General features: G+C 28.2%; 2 protein-coding genes across 4 annotated transcripts in view; one reads left to right on the top strand and one right to left on the bottom strand.

The window, feature by feature from the left end:
- LOC148230056 (neurotrimin-like) overlaps positions 1-15,335 on the top strand; it is a 521,584-nt gene that overhangs the window by 147,829 nt on the left and 358,420 nt on the right. The gene's annotated exons all lie outside the window — the stretch shown is intronic.
- LOC148230057 (neurotrimin-like) overlaps positions 1-15,335 on the bottom strand; it is a 305,728-nt gene that overhangs the window by 145,313 nt on the left and 145,080 nt on the right. Inside the window, exon 1 of one of the 2 annotated variants that reach the window (XM_088197577.1) lies at positions 8,328-8,742. The exons of the other annotated variant lie outside the window; for it this stretch is intronic. The gene's annotated coding sequence lies outside the window, so the exon portion shown is untranslated. Of the gene's footprint in view, positions 1-8,327; positions 8,743-15,335 lie in introns of those variants that run through there. 2 annotated transcript variants of the gene reach the window in all.

Below are 15,335 nucleotides of genomic sequence, written 5' to 3'. Positions count from 1 at the left end.
TATTATTCATTAAAACATTTAATTTATATAATTAAGCTGATGAATTTATGATTTTACGTTATTTTTTTGCTTCTTCCTTAAGTTTCGATCTAATTTTTCAGATCGAATACCAAAATTTACTGCTACTAAATTATATTCGTTTAATATTTTACGTTCAAAAAGCAATAAAGTCAAAAATAATTTGCAAACAAATTTTAACACAAACGGAGCCGTGTTAAAAAAGTTCAACATGTCCCTTTGAATAATAAAGTTTATTGTGAAAATACTACCGAGATAATGAGTGCTTTTGCAGGCAATGTTTCATTAAAACGGCTTAAGGAATTTATACCTGAAATTAATGTGTACATACATCTCAAACAAACGTAGTTTAGTTTAGATTCATTATTAGAAGTCGGTTTTTATTTTTGTATAAATATATTCTTGCTATAACTTTTTGAGAATCGGGCCCCTCAAAAAGAATACGCCACGGGAATTTGTCCCCAACTTCTCAGCAAGCCTGCATATATCTTACATATGGCTTTTGAGCCCAGTTATTTCGTGTATAAGTAACTTTATAGTGCTTATATTGTAATTGATTGCATAACACATTTTAAATTCAATGAATTATTATATTTAATTTGATTAAATATATCTAAGATTAATTACGGATCCACCCCAAGCTGGCTCCTGAGGGATTCTGCGAAAGCCATAACCTTTCCCAGGGCGTTTTTATCGCTTATTTTCACACATACATAGACCACCTCTACAAGCGAACAGCACGCACACAAATTATGTATTGTAAAGTGAATAAATTCACCCTGATAAGCCAGCCCCGAGGATTACGTCATTCCTGGCCCGAGGTTTGCTTCGCGACTTTACTCCCGGGAACCATTCGGTATTATCCACTGACTCGTTTACATAATTCAACTCGTGCGGAACAACATGGAAGTTTTTCCTTTGTGTACGTGTTTAAGTGTATGGGTATGCTATTATATTTTCACAGAACAATATCAAAGATTCGCAACGGCTTTTAGAAGCGTTGTTGTGTGCTCACCTGCGGTAGACCGTCACCACTGAGATGAATGCGACCCAAAATTATAAACATGGAGTGTCTGCTAAATTATTTAAGCTCGTCATAACATACAGCAAATTGTTAATAATACATAACTAGTATATCACCTCTATCACGCATATTTAAATTTAATATTTTTTAATGTTGTAATTTTCCAAAAAATACTAAGGAACAACTGTTGTGTTTATATATTTATTTTGTTACGGGATATTGTCAACAATTTGTAAATTCTCAGTAAATTTTATCTACGAGTTATAGCACATTAAAAAGTCGCGATTGCACCCCTTGTCACATTACATCAAAATATGGTGCGAAGTATTGATAACATTTTTAATGAAATTGCTCACTGGCTAGATAATAAGGATACGGCTCAACTTGCCATTTTATTCGAGATTATATATTTTATATTTTTTTGCTAATTTAGCATATTATCAAAAAAATATAAAAAATCTGTCATAAAATGCATGCATGACCATGGACTGAAATTAACAAATCTAGATGGCGAAAAATGTTTTCCAATTTAAAGTTGAAAACATGTTAGATAAAATATGTTTTCACTAGTAGACATAAATATTTACTAGTAAAAATGTATTCCGATATGATTTCACTGCAATGCCACTAAAAATATTTGTTCACTGATAATAAACATTCACTGTTTACTTTCAAATCTTTAACAATTGCTCATTAATAGAATATATTTAATTAGATAAATTGTATTTCTAAAATACATTAACATCAAAATACCTTCTTATTTTTAATTTTTTTTAACACAACTTCGATCCACTGTTGCTCAAATATTAAACACATACATATTACCCTACGTTTATTATTTGTTCGTTCAAATACATAGCCATGTATTGTTTGTTATATTATACGTTTGCACGTTCGTCCATATCGCCAACAATCAATCGCTCGTTACGATCTCGTTAACGAAAAGGCCAGAACGAGCTCGTTTAACCTTTATTTTAATTTTTAAGGTCGTCGAACAATATTGACTACATAATCCGAACGTGTCCGAAGAACAGCGCATGCGCAGTTCATTCTTAATACCATTCGACCGTACCTGTCCTTTTCCAGCCATTTTTCCAAAACCCAAGACAAGCCGCAATAAATTTCGCTAAGCCCCTAATATCGCAATTACCTCTGTCGGGAATTGATTTATGTATACTTTTTAAATGTTATATAAATAAATAATATGCTAAAGATTTATGGGTAAGCCCTCGAGACGATTTAGGAAATTCTTTCGAATTTCGTAAAGCTGTTACGTTTTTATATTTTAATTAATTTAAAGCGAAAAATTGAAATAAAAAAGCGCAAATAATATATTTTTTTTAGAAAGTACGCGTATAAAAGTAATATGGTTTACTTGTAGGCTTAGCTGTGCATATTAATATTTTTGCTTTTGTATTAAAATATTAATTGATAAATATGTACTGATTATTCTAAGTTTTTTATACTTATCATTTATTAAAGAACCACATCTAAGTATAAAATAATAGTAAAATTTTTTTTTTAGGAATCTTGTGTAATATACAAATTTTTCATAAAATTATATTTTAGCTATTTAACTAATTTAATATTAAATAAAAGTTGAGTTCAAATTAAAAGAGTGGTCAAAAGTTATTAATATACACATTTACAAAACATAGACTGAACGGCAAATATTTTTACGCATTTCTTAAAAAATACAATATTTTTAAGGCTAAGAAAAATATATTATACCTTGAGTAAAGTTGTAATATCTAAGATTAATTAACTATTAGAAAAGCTTACTCCTTAGTTATCAGGAGAAGTATGTATAGTAGATTGAAGTTCACGATGTTATTAGCAAACCATATGAAATGAATAGAAAAAGTCTGTTAATAAATAAGTTTTCTTAAATGAAAATTAGTGAAGAAAATATTTTTTTTTTAGAAAAAGCCAATAAGTATAAAATACATATTTAAATAAGTATAGATCTATATATACATCATTAAATTTTATATTACTATATGTATTAATATAAAAAAAATATAATGTATTAAAAAATCTCGAATTTGCGTTTGTGAAAGCAATTATTTACGTAAATCAAGAATTTACTGTATCATTATTTTTAGCTGATTTTGCATAATCTAAAAACATTTTTTTAATTATGCTGTTGTTATTTAGGGAAAAGTTTGAGACATTTATTTAACTGTTAAACGGAATAAACTAAATAAATTCAGGGAATTTCTTTAGCTATAGTAATTAAAAACAGAGATACAGCAATATCTCTGTATTTAATTACTTGTCTCTAGTAACAATAATGTGTTTATATAAAATGAGCTTATCTGTCTTTAACAATTACATTTTAATTACAAGTTAAGTAGTATTTTTTATGTTTAAACCAATTTTTTTAAATCACAGTGTAACAATGCTCAAAAAACATTTTCATAATCGAATTTGTATTTTTAACCCTGTTAATATTTTTTTTATAATTTTGCTGCTGCTTTTAAAAACAATACAATTTTTTTATGATAAATGTGAATATTTTATTAAGTGTAAACTTGCTCTGACAATTAAATTAAGAGTATTTTTTTACTAAAAATACTACAGTTATTTATTAAATAAGTTCTTTTAAGAGGCTTTTATTATGTTACAGTTCATGTAGCATTTATTTTTGCAATGTTTATTACTAGTGAAATTATATTTTCACTGGAGTTTTAGTGAAATTATTTTTTTATTATTAATAAACCTTCCGTTGTAACCTAACAGGCGTATACCCAATGCATTACAACGGAGTAAATCTGAAGCAACTGAGTAAGTCAATCAGATATAATGAATACCTGCAAGTATTATTCACCAGACTGAAAGTCTGGGAATCGGTGACATCTATATTATTAATTAAAAATTATTGCGTGTAATATAATTTATAACCAATAGATGTCACTGCAGCTAGGGTTAGTTTTTTAATAATTGCGCATTTTTTTAAATAAAAATTAGAGTGCCGCTCCCGGGGTTCGAGCCCCCAACCTCAGAGTTATGAGTTTGAGGCGTCACGGACTACGCTATTCCGTCCTTATATATATTTCTTTTGATAGGCACTGGTGAATATATATCATTTTGCTGTTCAAACTCAAACCTATCTAAACAAATTAATCAACCCTATCTTGATCTAATAAATATTTCTCAAATAAAGTTTTATTACATTCATTAGATTAGGTTTAGATTTAATTTAATTTATTTTAAATATTCTAGTATTTTGTTAAACGATGTGATATCACGATTCTGTAAATCTTTGATCATGTAAAAATATGCATACCAGATCATCCGTTTGTAAATATAATTTTATTAATACGGAGGAGTGAAATTATAAATTATTTTTTCAAAACATTTTGAGTAAGTTAGTGAAATTATATTTATGAAAGTAAAAATATAACTACAAATATAATTCACATTTACTGTAATATATATAATATGTCAGTTAATTAAATTATTTAATTGATTACTTTTTCAATTAATTTAAAATTAAACCAAAATATTTTTTAATTAGTGTTAATATAATTTAGGTTATAAAAAACTGAACAAAAATAATGAAAACAAACATTTTGTGAAAATAAAAACTAATAAAAACAATTTTCATATTATTTTTTAATAGTTTAAAATGTCAAAGAAACGCATATGCGTAATAAAAATATAGTATAACATATTTTATAATTTATTTAAGACTTCATGCATAATATGCGGTTCAGGTTGTTACATATATAAATTAATTGTCAGTAATTGCCTATAAGTATATACATAAATCAAATTATAGAGAGCGTTTTTTAATAATCGCAGGCTCAGTGAGACTTCTAAATAATTGCAGCAATTATTAGAACAATTATCGATTAAGCGTATAATAAACGATTAGAATAAAGGTGCACCTCTTTAAATTAAAACATGTTCAATATACTATATTTTTAGTACTAATGTTTAGTGAAAAGCATTATATTAATATTATTTTACATTTCATTTACTGATCTGTCATTGAAGCTATTATTTCCACACCAATTAAACATGTATACTGTTTATGAACCGCTTTGTAATACATAACAGTATTTTAGCATGTAACAGTGGCGTGCTAAATTACATGTTACATTACAAATTATAAATTTTGACAGCTACTGTCACACACTTTGCACATCAAAAGATTGCATATCATAGAATATTAAATGAACGAATTACGTCAGAGTCGCATTGCGTTTAACCCTTTTATTACCGTTCATGCCAGCCGTAAAACGGTTATCGAACAGTTTAAAAACAATATTTTCTATTGGAAACGGTAAATACCGCATTTATGTATTCTATTTACCAAGGGTCAAAATTCTAAAATTCACGGCGACCAGAAAAACACATTAAATAAATTGAATTGAATATGTTTCAACTGAATGTATCATATATCAAATCTAAAATGTGATACATTCAATTTTCAGAGTTATAATAATATATGTATATTCTAAAGAAAAATAAAGATTTCAATATTTTGAAATATCGCTGCACCATTTTAGATTATTATAAAAACGAGTTACAATATTAAAAAACTACGTTTTTTGTAAAATAAAAATATTGTATTTAAACTAAATTTAAGTTTTTGAAACAGACATTTACTTTAAAATATAAATTGGCTCCTTGTCTCTTAGGTTCGACTCGATAAAAATTATAAATGCACATAATCGACGGCTTAATTAAACTCGCACAATCTGACGTTTCCATCAGCTCTGAAACGAGCTATCTCCATTTAAACTTTTTTTTGCTTGTCAGTATAATAAATTAGAGCATTTAAACCATTTATGAAAGCTCGCCCACACTTACGGCTTATGGTCGAAACATTTCCGAGAGTTGGGAGAACTTTTCTTCTGCTTCTTTTTTAACCCCATTCTTTTTTTTGACCTCCATAGGGTTACTAAAAAAAACTTCCCACGGGTCTGTTAAGTCACGTGCGGATCGTCTTGTAAAAATACCTAATGGATTATGTTAACACATGGCATAATCTGAATGAAACCGAAAAGTTTATGCATGTGGATTTACATACGACATATGTTCTAATTGAAGTTAAAAAAAAACAACTTATACTGAAGGTCGATACTTAAGCTCTAACTACAGTATATTCCTATATGTATTATTAAAATATATTTATTTTTTGGTTACTATTAATTTGATAGTATTAGTAATAAAACATTGCACGCAATTGAGCTATAAGAGCAAATGCCATTGATATTTTTAACAAAAAAAGATATTAACAATTATTCATTAAATCTTAGAATACAATCGTAAATAGCTATTATTAAATATATAAAAAAAGTTGAGTAAATATTATCAGTGTATCGCCACAAAAATAGTTAAAAACATTTTTTTTTTAATTATTCTATTTTTGTACATATTTTAAAAAAGCAAACCATAGTAAAATATTTGCTGAGAGGTAAAAGTACGCCCACTTTCTTAATTAAAAATTATGTAATGCTATGATTTTTTTTTACATCAATTAATAAAATGTATATTTATTGAAAACCATTTTAGTGTATATAAATTTAATTGATTGACGTTACGTTAAAATATTAAATTTACCTTCAATGCTAATTTTACGAAAGCCCGAAATTAATTAATTAAACAATACGTATTTCACTAACGTATTAATTAATAAATTATTATTTTAACTTGACAGTATACAATTATTTATCTTAATATCGCTATGTTTACTTATTGTTCATTTAGCAATAACTGAAAACTTCATTAATATAATCACTAATTATTAAAAACTATCATTTTTTTTATTAAATTAATATTTTTTATTGAATTGTCTAACGTGTTTATATAATAATTAGTAAAAATAATTTTGCAGTTATCGTCAATATAATTAATAATATAAAATCAGAAATAGTTTAACTATATTATAATAATTAAAGTATTTGAGAATTGATATATTATATATTCATTATCAATATTTAAAAATATTAAATCTATCAAACATCAACCAGCAACGACTAAAAAACCATTTATTAATTTTATCGCTAATTTTAAAACCACCTTTACACAAATACATATTTCTTAGCAGAATAATAAATATACTAACATAATATAATACAAAAAAAAACAAATAAATATATTATTCAGATTTTATTGCATATTTTTTATGTTACATGGTATAAGTGATTTAACAGCATCAATAAAAATAATAGTTTAATATACTAGTATAAGTTTGAAATATCCATATTTTATATAAGAAAAAGTGTTATGTATTAGTTTACCATTAAATTAATAAAATAAACGAATTTCGTGAGCTAAGAACTATCTACCTATTTATTAAAAATATATACGCAAATAATAAACGGTTCATTAAAAAATGATCAGTAATTAACAACATTAATTAAAATTACTATAAAATATTTTAAACAAATTATATGTTTCAATTTATAAATTTAAAATTTGATTAACATACTCTATTGAGAGAAAATAAATTTGAACGATGTATAGTAAAATATGTATATTATTATATGTTTTATGTTGTATTATCTAGCGATAAAATATATAAAATCTTATCACACTGTTATTTTTTATATTTAAATAAATATAAAATATAAAAAAACAAGACGTTTCCCTTCTGAATGTTATTTTTAGTAAAAAAAAATACATATATATTTTTAATTAAATTATTTGCTATTAAATTCTAATATAAAAAAATTTAAGTATTCAATACACATTTTATTTGTACGATATACGATCAACTAGTAATCAGCAATAACTCATCACTAATATTATCATATTATCAAATTTTCAACGAATATATTCTACATATATATATATATCGATTATTATATACTCTATCAAAAGTTTAATGCCACTGTGCGAAAAGCATATGAATTTTATTATTAAATAGTTATAAAAAATATTAAGAAATCGCATAATATATGACGAAAATCGAATTCATCCTCACTATGTAAATAATCGAATATCGCAAACATATAATAATCTATTTTTTAAACAAAAAAAAAATAATATCCTAAAATTGCATCAGATTTTTTATTACCATAATTTTCAATATTAAATTGCTATTATCGCTATATATGTATTTTATGATTATAATCGTCATTTTAAGCCATTTACAAATTTTCACCATTAAGTTCATGTATAATATCATCAATTAAAGTAACACAAAAACACTCAAAACAGTATTCATAAAATAAAGAATGATGCCTTAATATAATACTACATTAAAATAAAACACAAACACTTAAACTTTAGCAATATATATTCAATACCAATTAAACATAATATTCACCTTTGAATCTTTATACTCCCGCAATATGAAAATCCATCAAATCCATTACTCAGAATTCATCAATATCACTCACTTTTAAAAATCATCACTTATTTAAACCATCCGATCATGTATAATTTAACACCGTTTCAAAATCATTTATACACATTTTCTTTAAATAAATTAAAAAATATATTCCAACACTTTGGATTGTCAGTTGATAGTGAATATATTTATATATTTTTTCGAATCAATTGATATATTCCCGCGGTATACGCGATACCACTGGTAGTAATACGGCTGCAGTACGGGCAACCGAGGCCAGTGTCCCGACAAGACTGGCCCCCCACCGTCCCGGGACGGGCCCGCTCGCAGCTCGTTTCTGCGCCGGTCCAGTATTGTAGCAGAAACGGGACGAAAACGGGACGTCGATGGCCGGTGGGCTTCCATCATAGCGTGGACGTGATGGGTGTCTGCTTTAAACTGACTTGGACACGGTTCGGTTGGGGTGGGATAATAAATATATAGGATGTTCTATTAAAGTTTCATTAAAAATACAAAGTCGTAACAAGTTTTACTTGTGCTATTACTATAATTGTGTATATTTTATATGGCACAATATACAAAATATTATAAATTAAAATATAACTTTTATGACTTTAATTTGAATGATTTACATATTGTGTTTCTCGGAACCCTATGGTTCCGATAAATAATTTTGGGGCATCACACAAAGTTTAGTAATACACGAAATCAGTATTTTTATTTTATAACAAAAAAAGTGCGCAAATTCACAGATTGTTATTATTTTATTAATATATTTTTACTGATCATATTAAAGTGATACAATAAAGGAAGATTTAAGTGCAATAAAAAAAAAGAAAAAGGAAGAACAATATATTAAATACATTTGGCAGATGCTATGTAACCAATAAAGTGTATTATTTTTATGCGGACACGAGGATCGTTCAGTGACATCATCCCTCCGCCAGCTCCTCCACCACCGCTCGGAAAATAACTCTGTGCCAAAACTTCGTTTCGTTAAAAGTATTGATTCTGTTTTATTTAAAAATACATGCTTTGGATAATTTCAAGTGATAAATATGCAAAACTGACTAATATAGAAATTCGATAGTATTTACCTGACAGTAACGGAGGTTTATCTTTAATACCGTATTTTAAAATTTACCAAATCAAATTAAATTTTTATTTTCTTGCATTAAATTTGCGTTAATTTTCATCCTCAAAAAAGTATGTTTAGTGGAGTAGTGTAAAAACCAAAAATTAAACACTAAAAAACTGGTTGTTTTAAATGGTGATGTTAACATATTAATTGAGAAGGTAATGATTTGATATTTTGGAATACGTCCATGCTAATAATTATTAAAAAAATAGTCTGATCTTAAATGGACATAAAATTTAGCTATTGCTTTAAATTCGCTTCACTAGATTAATTATATGTATAAAAGTTTGATTTTGGAAAAAGATAACCCAGTTTCTTTCTTGGATTAATGAATTTTACCATTTCTCTTTAATTAACTATTTTATTATATTTAGCGATGTATTCCATTTAACTCGATTTTAATTTATTAGCTTAAAAATAATATATGGCCAACACAATAATAAATAATTTACCCTTATATATGTAGACGACAAGCAGTAATATATTTTCATGCAAAAAAGTTTGCGGCTAAAATATTTAAATTATTTTATAATGTAGTATATAACTTATAATGCATTATATTCAACTTTAGAATCGATTCTTTATATAATAAATATTATTAAATTAAAATCTATCAATAATACGCACGATTTTTTCTCATTTTCTTATATTTATACTTATGTATTATATATAAACATTCGTCTATGTTATCGGTCGGCTCTCGCGTTCACTTTTAAGGTGTAATTTATATTCATTTCGTGGACGCGAGATTGGATGTTGACTGTGTATGGAATGGTCACATAAATAAACCATACAATGATTACGTCTTCTTGATGTGTCCCATATAATAAATCCTGTCGCTTTTGATGCTCGTTGAAGTGTTTTATGAAGCTTTGATTTTTTACAGCCGCTACAAAATATAATTGTACAAAATACGTGCTTTGTAAACCTGAAAATTAATTGTTTTGAAATAAATACGGATATGGAAATGTATACATGTGTTTTGTTCACTTCCAAGTGTTTTAATAAAAAGGGTTTTGATAAAATCAATTACATTAATATATTTATCAAAAACGTACAAGTTTTATTTTTTTATGAAATCAATTTATCAACAAAGCTTTAAGATTATAACGCTAGTAAATATATAAAATAAAAAAATACTATTATCAGGTAATCCTGAAATGAATATCGTTTTTATAATAAAAAAACGCACTAAGGTGTCTACTTTTATTTTAATGATTAAAAAATCTGATCATCATTACTTGACAGGTTTTTTCAATGCGCTTTGATTGCTATTATACAAATATCTCACATATTTTTTCCCAGCTCCTCATAGCTATCGCCGAATACATCCTTGTGTCCGGCAAGCTCGTTGAGAAACTTGTGTAAAAGGAGCGTTTTAAGCCCAGACATCCTTTATTTAAATATCAACATTAAGTAGTTGCTTGTAGCATCATTGTCGTACACCAATTTAAAATTTGCGTGTTTTAATATAAATGTATATTTGCTAATATATTTTTTTTTATAAAAATATACAAACTATATACAGAAAAGCACACAAAGAAACGCCCTTATAGTTAACCATTGATAACCAACCCGGGGGCGTATAGTTTTCGCTATTCTTCAAACCAACGTTTCAAATCTCAAACACAAAGTTCTAGAGAAACTTTTGCGGCTTTTGCCGAATGATATATGTGTTTTCGCGAAATCCAACGCGTTCACAATCGACTGCGAGAAATATTTGTTTAATATCGAAATTCCTGTTTTATTTCGTTTTTGAATTCATCCTTCTCCTTTCCCAACATCTAGTTTTGAACTTATGTACATAGCAGATTATTAGGTCTGAAATTTGGCATTAAAGCTTTCACGTTTAGTGTAAGCTCAGATTTCGCCTTGAAATCGGATAGGGATAAGTATAATCCGACTGCAGGTAGAGAAAACGGATCTTTCGAAGGTTTGAAACGAAGAGCTTTAAATGTCGGTAGTACCTGACGGCGATTCTTCTCCGCTAAAGTGTTACACGAGACTAAAGCTGCTCAAGGGGTACAATCGAAATCCATCGATGTTATTCTATTTTCAAGTCGCACCATATGCACCTATGTGGTTTACAATTTAAGCACTTCAAGAAAGTTATATATATACAGGAGGTCCTCGACTTTCGCACATAATTGGTTCCTGAAAATGTGTGCGAATGTTGAATGTTCGAAAGTAGAAGAAAGTAAAAAAAAATTGAAATTGTGTGTATTTTAAAGTATTTATTAATCAAGTAAATTGAAGGTGTTTTCTTTGAAAAGTTATCAAGAGTTAACTGTTTTCCACTATACTTTTTCTTTTCTTCATATAGTATTTTATAACATGCTATGTCTTTATTGCTCGCCCTACGTACTTCAGATATGCGTTCTCCATGGATATCACAATCTTCCATAATATTTAAAAAAATTTCGAGATGCGTGGTGGCTCATATACATGTAAAATTAGATAGACAGACGCTCACATACAAGTAAGATCGCGATGGCATCCTTAGCCAATATTGATAAAAAATATATATCTTGCCATAAAGATTTAAAACCTCTTCGATGCTATTTTTGAATCAGTATCAGACGCCATTATTGTAGTGTCGTTGAGTTGAGTTCGTCTGAAGAAGATTTAGCGTGTATAACAAATACAGCATCGGTCCAACAACGCTGCCTTGAGGCACACCCGATAATCTGTGGTAAAATTTTGTTTTTACTTGTCCGATCCTAATTTAAAAATGTCTTTTCTTTGTGGTAGGATTGTATTATTTAAAAGATGTTGTATAGAACCAGCCTCTTAATTTTGTAGAGTAGTTGATGATTTTAAACTTTCAAACAAAATTCTTGATTATATTTAAGAATACAGCTGAGCAGTATTTTTAATTTTCAAAGTCATTATTAATTCATTTTTTTAACCTATACTCTATTCTAGTATTTATTTCTAAAGCTAGCTTTATGACTTGGTACTCTAGTGTCTAATCTTAAAATTTATTTATGCTAAAAAAATATAATGAAAACTACGCATTCGTTCTATAAATCACGAAAGCATATAATACTATTTCGCTATTCATTTTTGACACCCTGTTAGTTTTAAAGCCTAAAATTTAGCTGTACTCCCAGACATGTTACACCAATAATATTTTTACGACCGCATTATGAAGTCTGGGCGCCTAGATTTTTACGCCCAACCCTTTTATAATGAAGACTATAATAATTTGATTACGAACTCTCCCCATCATATTTGATAGTATAAAATTATATTTAACGCCCCCTTTTCTCGCCCGAGTTATATTTTATAATTATATTAAGTCGCCTATGCTGCGGTAATTAACACATTCTTTCAGATTATAACGCCATGTTGCAGTTGGTGCTCTTTTTTAAGCGTTGTATTTTTTTATTCAGCATGGTTCTCCGAGCTTAATAATCTTTTGCAAGAAATGCTTTAATTCCACCTAATTAAGCTATGTGGTGTGCTTTAAAAGTTTGTATACTTGAAGCGTGAGTAAATCATTTTTTTTCAAGAATTTTCTACTATTTTTAGCAAAAAAATAAGATAATTCGAATATCTGTATTTTATTTTATTAACGTAGATTTTATTAAAAAAAAATTTTTTTTTTAGTTTTTCAAAAACTATTTATAGATTATTTTTTTACGAGTTTTTGTAAATACTTAATTTTTGTATCGATTCTTACTTTAAAAAATCATTTATGTAAAATGTGAAGGTAAAAATAAAAACAATATTACAATTATTTTAGTTACTTAAATCTGAAAAGTTTTGGTACCATAAAACCCATACCACACACACTACAGATAGAGTTTACGTCCTTAAGCTGGACGGCGTGACCAAGCCTTGGCTTTTTGGGCTTTCTTAGTAATATACAGCAGGCTTTTTATGCAGCATGCCACCGTCGGGGCTTTGCCCTTCATTAGAAGGCTTTAATCCTACAGAAGGCCCATTTACACTCATACTTCTGAGGTCAAGGCATCACAACGTTAGACACTTTTAAAGAAAATTGCCACAAACTTTGACCAAGGAGAGGCTGACCCAAATTTAGACCATCGAAAATCGCTTAAGCCACCGCTTCTCTCTTCACGTATAACTAACATATATGACACAATTGGATTAGATGAGCAAAAAATGTAGCTATGTGATACAATTCCAATCAATGAAGAGTAAGCTCAAACCTGTAACTATTATTTGTTTATTACAGTACTATTTTGTAAATTATATAGGGGCAGACTTAATAATAAGACTAGTGTAATATAAAATATGATTACATCTGGGGATGCAAATTAAATTTTAGCGTTTTGTTACTTATTTCTTTTATTATTTCGCATTTTCCACCTTCCCAGTCCCTTCTTTTGGTTCATTGCGCTTTCATGTCTTTTTTATGAGCTGGGACGCGAGAGGGGTCCTTTTGACGTCTCCGTGACCGTTTGCATCCTTTTGGATCTCCTCCCCTGGATTTGCATAGAAGTGGTGCGAAGCGATAAATTGTTACCATCTCTCTCTCTCTTTCTGTTCGTCGGAATGTGTCGTGGAATTTTAAAGCGTTTTAATTTTATGTGAGCCGGCGAGGGAAAAAATCCTTGTTTTGATCGTGGCAGTTCAGTCACCGGCGTCTGATGGCGAAGTTCTTTTCTTTTATGCGTTTTCACGAATTCTCATTTTTATCGCCGTCGGGTTGAATTCTACGGGTATTCTTTTTAGCACCCCGCTTTCAGAGTCGAATTATGGAGCATCTAGGAAATTGAAGGTTTCCTCGGGAATTGTACAATATTATTGACAACGCTAAAAAGTTCCTCTATATATTTTATAGTATTTTTTTAATAAATACTTAATAAAATAACAAATATTTATTCTTGTATTTTAATAATAATAAATCTATAAAATCGATATATCACATTACACATTATTCAAGATTATTTCTAATTATATGTTAGAGTCATTTAAAAGATCAAAATATTTTATACAATGATGATGAATTATTTTTTATTAAGGCTAATGCACTGCGCCAAACGAAATGAACAGCCTAATATATTATTTATTGCATATATTGTTGAAAATGGCAGATTACTAATCTTTTATTTTACAATTTAATATATGTAATATGGACTTATATCATATTATACATATATGTATTATTGCACACATATATTATATTTGCATTAACACAGTCAGTTCGAGCGCTATCCGTTTCATCATTATTCATAATTGAGAAAGAGATGGCAAGTTTGAGTTTAGGCCTCTACTGTTAGCTCTAAAGCACACAATACGGATATACGTTCAATATACTTACTCTTTATTTCATCTCAAAATATTTTGTACAGGGTGTTAATTTTTGTTTTTAATACATTTTTGGCAACAATTAAGATTGTCTCATACAGTTTAATATGTCCGTAGACTCTGTATTCCAGATCTCAAGATGTACCAGGGGATGCAAAGAGAAAAGCGATGGCTTCTGTGATCTTTGATGGTTTGAAGTTGGTTTAGTCTCCTCTTGGTTAAAGTACGTACAAACTGTTTTAAAAGTATCAGAGAAAGTTTATATGACGAGTATTTTGATTGATTCTGCAAGTCCTATTTAAACCAGGGCTGTGGAGTCGGAGTCGGAGTCGTGAAAAATGAGCGACCCCGAACTTTTTTTATATAAAATGCATTTTTTTAAATGATGAAATTTTAATTGCGTAATGATGAATGTGTATAGCGTATAAATATAAAACGCGTAGAAAAACATCAAAAATACCTGATAAAATTAAACTTTTTTGAGTCGGAGTCGGAGTTGGAGTCGGAGTCGGAGTGGAGTCGTGTTATTGGTAAATATCGGAATCGGAGTCGGAGTCGTGTTTTTT

The sequence above is a fragment of the Plectrocnemia conspersa genome, unplaced genomic scaffold, assembly GCF_051122295.1.
Source record: "Plectrocnemia conspersa isolate PC_06_02 unplaced genomic scaffold, ASM5112229v1 ptg000011l, whole genome shotgun sequence".
NCBI classification, from domain to species: domain Eukaryota; kingdom Metazoa; phylum Arthropoda; class Insecta; order Trichoptera; family Polycentropodidae; genus Plectrocnemia; species Plectrocnemia conspersa.
This window is presented reverse-complemented; position numbering and strand designations above follow the sequence as displayed.